Here is a 6,245-nt window from a genome sequence, read left to right as displayed (position 1 = left end):
AATGACAATAGGGTTGCAGTCAGCAATGTTATACCTTATTAGTATTTCTCCAGCATATTTCTTCTAATGCATCAGTAAGCCTCCTTTTGTCTCAATAAATTCCATTCCCGGGAAATAACACAACTTACCCAGATCTGACATTCAAACTAATTCTTAATGATTTCTTTAAATTCTTCAATTGTTTTCCTATTGCTGTCAGTTACCAACAAGTCATCAATATATAGGAAAAGTAGGATCATTGCAGGCCCTACATTTAGCATGTAATGCTTCACATATACTCCATATTCTACTGTGCACTTGATGAAGCCACTACCAATTAGGAATGAGTCAATTCTTTTGTTCCAAGCTCTTGGGGCTTGCTTCAAGCCATAAAGAGCTTTCCTTAATCTGAACACTTTATCATCCTTTCCCTTAATCACAAATCATGGTGGTTGAGAGACATGCACTTCTTCTTCCAGCTATCCATTCAGAAATACATATTCGACATCAAGCTAGCACATCAGCCAGCCTCTATCACATGTCAGTGTCATTACTAGTCTGATTGTCTTAATTCTGGTCATTGGAGCAAGTACTTCATAAAGGTTTATGCATGCCCTTTGTAGGAATCCTTTGGCCACCAATCTAGCTTTATATTTAATAATTGTTCTATTTGGATTTAGTTTGAGTTTATAGACTCATTTTACTCCAATCTGTTTATGTTTAGAAGGTAAGTTAGTTAAGTATCAAGTCTGATTTTTCTCGATTGCATTGATTTCTTCTATCATTTCTTTCTTCCAAGGTCCTCTCTTCATAACTTCTTCAACATTCAAAGGTTCAATATTTGAAAATAAAGCAAAGTGAACCTAGATCTCCATTTTTGTCAATTTCATTGTCGTTGTATACTTCAAATTCTTTTAAGTGTGTTTGTGATTGTCTTGCTCTCTAAAATCTGCTTGACCCTATCCTTTCTTCAATTCTATCTTCATTGGTGTGGTGATCATCTTTGTATAGGTTGGTTGATGCTGCTGGTCTCCTGTTCCAAGGACTGGCTGGTGTTGGCTGCATCCTGTCTCTAGTCCCAGAGCTGGCTGATGTTATTGGCTTTATGCTTCCAGTCCTAATTTTCTTGCTCAATTACTTTTATATCTTTGTTGACTATAACCCTTCTTTTAGTAGGATCATATAGCTTGTATGCACCAGCTGGATAGTACCCAACTAGTATCATAGCTTCACTTTTATCCTGCAAATTCCTTCTTTTCTGGTCTAGTACATGTTTGAAACATAAAGCACCAAATGTTCTCAAGTGCCTTACTGGTGGCTTCTTACCACTCCAGATTTCCTATGGCACTTTCTTTGGCAATTTATTTGTTGGACATTTATTCAAGATGTAGGCAGCAGTTGATGCATCATCACCCTAAAACTTGTGTGGCAACTCTTTTCCCTTCAATATACTTCTAGTCATGTCTAGGATAGTTATGTTTCTTCTTTTAGCCAGTCCATTATGTTGAGGTGTGTATGGGTGATGGCTCTTCATCATATGCATATTTTCCCACTATTTTAGTCTTATTTATCCACAATCATTAGTTAAATTAAGGATTTATTTGATATATTTTGTTGATTTTTGTTCTTTGAGTTAATAAAATGTTTTGTGTTTTATTTTAGTGATTAAGTAGGAATTTTTCGTAATTTTACATTGCGTTGTGTTTTGGTGCAGTGCTGAATTTTTGTGAGAAATCAACATGACACATGTAGAGTATTTCAGCCATATCTAGAGTTGTAGATGTCCAATTGGAGTCAAACCAAGTGCAAGTGAAAGCTAAGATCCATAGCTACAACTGTCATGAAGACACCGGAACCCAATTCAGACTCGAAAGAGGAGCAACAAGCAATATACACCGGACAGCAGATGCTGAGCGCGCCCGAGCGCGCCCAAGCGCAAGCCAAGCGCTTTTTCCAGCATCTGCTACTGCCCAAACGCGCTGGAGCGCGCGACTCGCATCAGCAACCATAAGACCACAGATTTTTACTGTTTTAGGCATCTTTTTCACTATTGGGAAGTTGGGAGACTTGTGCCCTAGCATAGAAACTCAAAGACGACCGTTTCTAACATCATTTTAGCAATTTTATCAAGAATCATTCATGAATCCTTCTTGTAATTCTTCTCTAATCTCTATCTCTTTTATCTCTGTCATGAGTAACTAAACCCTATTTGTTAGGGATGAGTGTAACTAGATGAAACCCTTATTTTTATGATTTGATTTCTATTTATATGAATGAGTTTATTGAATTATTTTTCTCATCTCTGTGCTTAATGCTTTTTATTGCTTGATCAACATTAAAATGTTCTACGATTTGTATTTTGAAACAGAAGTGGACTTTACGGATGCTTGAGATGAGAAATTCATGAATTTGTAGTCTAGACATAGGTGCAGGTCATGAAACCAATTAAATTAGTTGCAAAGCAATAATTTACAAAAGAATTTCTATACGGTAATGCTTAATTCTAATCTTAAATCTACTAAGGAATTAGGGGTTACTTTGGAATTAAAGGTTCTGTCACTAAGACATTAGGGCAAGAATAATAAAGAGAATTCGGTAATAATTCAATAAAGGAATTCAGTAAGTAGGATCAAATTAGACACCAAGGTTGGATTCGAAGTGAAACTCATCCCTGACATTTTTCTCATTATAAAGGATCAATTTTATTATTGTTGTTAATTTCAAATATTATTTCAATCAATTCGAAAACTTTTTGTTCAATTTTAGTAATTAAATATAATTCAATAGTAAAACGCAATCCTTGAGTTCGACACTCGGTATTACCGTTTTAATATTACTTGCAACGATTCAGTACACTTGCTGAAACGCTATCAATGGGGCAGTCAATTCATGCTCAGTTCCATGTTTGACACAATTCTTCAAACTCATGTGATGTATACTTACCACCCCCATCTGTCCTCAACACCTTGACAATTTTTTTACTTTGTTTTTCAACTTTCACTTTGAAATTCTTGAACATTTCAAGTGTTTCAACTTTGGTTTCTATCAAATAAATCCACAACATTCTACTAAATTCATCAACAAAGGTTATGAAGTATTTGTTACCTCCTAGTGATGACACCTCAAATGATCTACATATGTCTCTATGAACCACTTCAAGACAATTCCTTGCTCTTGCTTGCAGTTGTGACTTGAATGAGTTCCTTGATTGTTTTCCTGTCATAAACATTTCACACACCTTCTCAGGAACATCAATAAAGGAAATTCCACTGACCATCTTTGTCATTTCTAGTTGTTGCAAGCTCCTGAAACTCATGGAAAAATCTTGAATGTCATATCGAGTTTTCTCAACGGAGCTCACTGCCTTCAAACATTGGATGTCTGCAACTTGTATGTTCACGAAAAAGGTTTTGCTCTTTGAGAGAGGGACCTCAATATCATCCTCTTTTGTCCATCATACATTTATAGGGCATCATTCTTCATAATCACTTGAAATCCTTTCTGAGTCAGTTGGCCTATGCTCAGTAAGTTGTTTTTCATCCCTGGTACATACAGCACATTATCAATTACCATTGGCTTGCCTTTCTTCTTTTGATCACCATGTTTCCAGCACCCTCAACTTCCAAGGTTCTGTCATTAGCAAACATGATCTTACTCCTTCTTGATCTATCAATATCTACTAGTCATTCCTTGTGACTTGTCATGTGATTGGAGCATCCAGTATCAAGAAAACAGAATTGGGTCTGAAAGGGTTCTTCATTTGTGGTAGCCATCAACAACACTGTATATGAGTCTGAATCATCTTCTTGAGCAACATATGCGTCATTCTCATCTTTCTTTTTCTGTTTTCCTTTTCCAACCAAACATTCATCAACAAAATGTCCAAACTTCTCACAATTGTAACATTGCACCTTCTTTTTGTCAAAGTTCTTTGATTTTCCTTTTGATTTACCAATGGTACGTCCTCCCTTATGATTTGTCAAAGTTATTAAGATATTTTCACACAATTTCTATCCAGTTAGCTTCTCACCACAGACAGCCATTTGATTTGTGATACTCCTCAATCTTGACATCCACAGACGCAATTTCTATCCAGTTAGCTTCTCACCACAGACAGCCATTAGATCAGACAACTTTTCTTGTTCCTCCATATGCAACAATTCAAATTGTCTCAGTAGGTCTACAACTTCACCTTCTTGACCTTGGTGTCTCCAGCATAACACTTCTCAAGAATGTTCCATACTTCTTTTGCACTTCTTCCATCAGATATCTTGTCAAAATTGGCAGTATCAAGCCATTGATGAAGAACGAATGTAGCCTTGCAATCTTTCTTCTTGTTTTCTCTAAATCTGAATGTTTGCTCCTCTTTTGGATTTGCAACCAATTCTTCAAATCCATTTTTTATGATCTTCGATACTTCTTGGAATCCAAACAATGCTCAAATATGCATTATCCATCTATCTTAATCATTTCCATCAAAGTGTGGCATATGGGCTGGAAAATTTCAATTTTTTGCACTTGATCTTATCCTCACTTCACTCGTTTTTTGATCCTAACACTCCACTCGTGTTTTGAACTCTAATTTGGATCAAGGAGCCTATCTTTGGATACCAATTGTTAGCTTTACAAAGCTGTTGCTTGGATTGCAAGAAAACAAAAAAGTGTGTTTGATATTTGAATGAAAGAATCATTTTATTGATTGAATAGACTATGATATATATACATGACTTTATTCACATTCATTCTAACTATCTTCTAACCAACTAACTAACTAATTGAGTGGTTAGTTATCATAGGCAACTAGTGCTTTACTTGAATTACAAGCTATCTAACAACCATAACATCATCTTTATTATTTTTCCTATTAGTCACTCACTTGATAATTTTCTTTCCCTTTTTGTCATCACAAACCATCTTCCATAGTCCCATTTATATTTCTTAGCTTTTTCTCTAAATCAATGGTGAAAGTTAGTGTTTAATGTGAAGGGAATTTCCAAAATATATTTGAAATTCACTAATAGCTATACTAATATAGCAAAATTAAATAACTTAATGTATGACTTGGTTAAGTGGTTGCAATACTTGAGTTTAATGCATTTGTTAGTCATTGAACTGATACATCTGTAAGTTACCAAATATTACAATCTTTTTCAATAATTTTTTTCTTTCACCAATTACGATGAGTTTCTCGATAAATAGAGATATTTTAGAGGTAGAAAAGACAAAACAAAATTCTTGTTACATGAGTAAAATTCTAACAAAAATATTCAGTCATTTCTTCTTTTCTCTAGTGTACAAGAGTAAATGAAGAAACTTTATTATGTAAACTATCCTTGATTGATAGGTTTGATGTGAAAGTGCAATTCACTTCAAGGATTCCAAAGTATCTTGAAGGGGATTCGCCGATTAATCCGTTTGCATGTAATATATATAGATTGGTGGGGCGAATCAAACCTAAAACTTAATGTGATACACACACTTTGAATTTATTTGTGCAACTTTCGTCATCATCAATTTTATCATATTTTTGTTCAACATTTATAGTATACCCCCAACAAAAGATGTAACATTTAAGTCATTATTTTTGAACTTCAGGAAGAGGAGATGACAAGTTGGAAGAAGACTTGAGTTCATCTTTGGGATTCTTTTGGTCAAGGTGAGCATTCCCCACACTAAACCCCACACTTTTGGAAGAAGACTCATTTTCATTGAATGCCTTTAAATGTAACTTCATTGAATGTCAATGGGGGTTGTTTTATAGTTTAATAACTTGATGTTTTATGTGTGATTATTTTGAAATTTTATTAAAATAGATATTTGTGTTTTTGTAAAAGATATTGGTATGTGCCTTCATTAATACGACCTTATTCCATGTGTGGTATTTGCTAAAATCATCTAAGAGGGATGTTAAATCTATTTTGAGTGTATGATGTTTCTTCACTAGGTGACATGTGTGTAAGTTATCTCTAAATGATATGTTCATAAATGATCCCATGAATATGAGTTTGGGGTATGTAAACTTAATAGCTAAGGTGGTGAGTGGACGTGTTTAGTACTTGAGAATGTATGTGTTACATGCATTATGAAGAAATTTCAACATAAAGGAAAAGTAATAGTTCGGTTTGAATGTGAGTTTAATTGAATAATTAATCTATTTCTTTTTGAATTAAATGAGTTCCTTTTAATAATTAATCTATTCCTTGTCTTTAAAGAAATTGTTTGAATTGTGTTTTTAAATTTAAAAACTTAAAATATATATATATATA

The sequence above is a fragment of the Cicer arietinum genome, chromosome 7 (assembly GCF_000331145.2).
Source record: "Cicer arietinum cultivar CDC Frontier isolate Library 1 chromosome 7, Cicar.CDCFrontier_v2.0, whole genome shotgun sequence".
Taxonomy (NCBI): Eukaryota; Viridiplantae; Streptophyta; class Magnoliopsida; order Fabales; family Fabaceae; genus Cicer; species Cicer arietinum.
This window is presented reverse-complemented; position numbering follows the sequence as displayed.